Source organism: Euphorbia lathyris, chromosome 10 (assembly GCF_963576675.1).
Source record: "Euphorbia lathyris chromosome 10, ddEupLath1.1, whole genome shotgun sequence".
Classification (NCBI taxonomy): Eukaryota; Viridiplantae; Streptophyta; class Magnoliopsida; order Malpighiales; family Euphorbiaceae; genus Euphorbia; species Euphorbia lathyris.
Genome location: NC_088919.1, coordinates 31,938,684 through 31,941,437, shown reverse-complemented (window position 1 = coordinate 31,941,437; position 2,754 = coordinate 31,938,684). Strand labels below are relative to the sequence as shown.

At 38.4% G+C, this 2,754-nt stretch overlaps 1 non-coding gene across 1 annotated transcript; it reads right to left on the bottom strand.

The window, feature by feature from the left end:
* Nucleotides 1–2,377: 2,377 nt before the first annotated feature.
* LOC136210257 (small nucleolar RNA R71) lies at nucleotides 2,378–2,484 on the bottom strand. Its single transcript, XR_010677964.1, has one exon. It is a non-coding gene; the product is annotated as a small nucleolar RNA R71 (small nucleolar RNA).
* Nucleotides 2,485–2,754: the final 270 nt, after the last annotated feature.

The window sequence follows — 2,754 nt, the reverse complement described above, 5'->3', positions numbered from 1 at the left end:
CATAAACTGTTTTCGTGCCTACATGTTTGACGCAGGACTCTATCGAAGTGAGTTGGTTCAGCATTTTCCAAAGACACTCGTAGGAGAAGCTTTGATGTGGCACTGAATGCTCTCGGCAAAGGCAAAAGGGGACTGGGGGTCCCTCATGGAGGCTTTCGTGCAGAGATATGAGATGTACATCCCGTGGACTGGGTCGTTGGAAGATTTAGAAAGGATCAAGCAATTTCCCGAGGAAGCATTCGTGGATTATGCTAGGAGATGGAGGTTCAAGTATGCCTCATGTCGGGTCACCTTGAGCGATCAGGAGCAACTCATGTGTATCCGAAGGGGTGCTATTCCACTCGTCGCTAGAAGAATGAATGGAGTGTTCCTCAAGGACTATGAAGAACTGATAGGCTGGGCTCGGTATGGATCGTCGGACCCTTCCTACGTAAATCCAAACGTCCCTCACGTAATGGATCTGATGGTCGTGGATATTTGGGGAAGTTCCTCCGACGAGGAGGGTATCAATCAGAGAGTTCCGATCAACATCTGGGATGAGTCTGATGATGAGCTGGAAATGGTTGCTAGCACCGAAGGAAAGATTCTGCCAGGTTTTGAGATCTTCAATGATGTTACCGACTGGGGCAAAGGAGAAGCAAGCTGTTTCATCGAGGAGATCATGATGTTAGACCTGAATGCTGAGGAGCAGGTGATCACTATTGAGGCCACTATGGGAGCGGTGGATGAGCCCAATACCTCTAAGACTTATGAGAAACTCGAGAACCCTATTGATGACAACTAGATTACCGCTTTGTTTGAATCTGATGATGTACTCACCAATACTATCAATGAAATGAATTCTGATTTTGCTTACTTGCTTGATGTTGATTCTGATCATTCCATGCATTCTCATTTTGGTAGTAGAAGAACCATCTCTATCCCAAAGATTCAGTGAGAAGATTAAGTAGCGGATTCGACCCCGAAGCCTGATAAACTCTAACGAGGTTTGAGGAAGGATTGACAACCCGGGCTCACTAAGTCCTCTTGAATGCTTCCATGCTTTTTATTCTCTGTAAACTTGTATCAATTCACACTTCATCTAATAAAGTTCATGCAATTCAATATATTTTTATGTAGTACTTTGGTAAATGATCCGAAGTAAGTTCTGGTGTTTTCATTAAAACATAGTTAAATTCAAAACCTTTACAAGGAAACTTTGTTGAACACTTGGGTAAATTCATTCTTACGGGCGATATGATCGTTAGGTCAGCTTATCGAAAATAAGTATAAATTTGGTCAAGGTAGAAATCCGCTCAGAACCAGGGGGATTCTCTACGGTTCAAAGCCTTTTAATTGAAGTAGTTTACGTTATTACACATTTATAATTTATATAAAGTTTAAAATTGTTTGCTTTGCTTAATGCAAACGAGTACAATTATTCTCTTGGTCTAAACACTAAATATTTCTGTTTTGTAATTCAAACCCAAAACAGAATTGATTTCTAACATTCACATATATTCTAATCTGATTCTTATTAAATCAATCTCAAAACCAAAATTCAATTAACGATTATCTATTAAATAAGCGTTAAATCATATTTAAACTATATCTAAATAAGTTTTTGCGGAAAAAACGTTCCATGTGGGATCGATATCTTTTATTACTACAAGCGAAACCGTGCACTTGCAGAAATCGCTCAACAAGTTTTTGGCGCCGTTGCCGGGGAACGCCAAATTTTTTTACAAAAATTTAGATTTTTCGTGTTTTATTTCGAATCTAGGTTTATATATACTTATTTTAACTTTTATATTTTATTTATTTTATTTTACTAATATATTTATTTTTCAAATTCTGTTTTGAAGGTAGTTTTGGTTGGTGCAAAAATTTCAAGTTCATGCGCGGTTCTCGAAGTTCGGGCATTCCACCAAACCCATTCGATCCAGAAATTGAAAAGACACTTAAAAAGAAAAAGAAAAACAAGAAACAAAAAGAAAACCAAAATTCTGAACCAGAAAATATGGCAGGTCCACCAACACTTATGGATTACGTTAGGCCAGGAGTGGCCGGTGTAACCAATAGTATCGTTAGACCTAGAATAACCGCAAACCAATTTGAAATTAAGCCAGCTTTGCTTAATATGTTGCAAAACAATGTAACATTTTATGGGCTACCTAACGAAAATCCTAACACCCATTTGACAAATTTCTTAGAAATTTGCAACACTTTCAAAATACCAGATGTGACTGCCGAAGCAATTAAACTTCGACTCTTTCCTTTCACTTTGAAGGATAGAGCCAAAGATTGGTTAACTTCTATGTCAGGCGCAACATTTGCGACTTGGGACCAATTAGCCCAAGCGTTTTTATAAAAATATTTTCCTTTAGCAAAAACTGGAAGAGTCATAAAAGAGTTGACATCTTTTTCTCAAAATGATAATGAAACTCTTTATGAGGCTTGGGAACGTTTTAAGGAACTTCAACGTTTATGCCCACACCACTAATTACCCGATGCACTTTTAATACAAACATTTTATAATGGGATAAATCCTACAACTAGAGGTTCATTAGACGCTATGTCGGGAGGGCTATTTATGAAGAAGACATCCGCCCAAGCAAGAGAACTTTTGGAGAAATGGCAATCAACAGTAGTATGTGGCTCGCAGAACATGGACACATACCAGTGGCGAAACCATCATCCTCGACCATATCATCCGTTAAAGGTATAATGAATCTCGATCTGGTCTCGATGTTACAAGCCCAGTTTTCTACATTA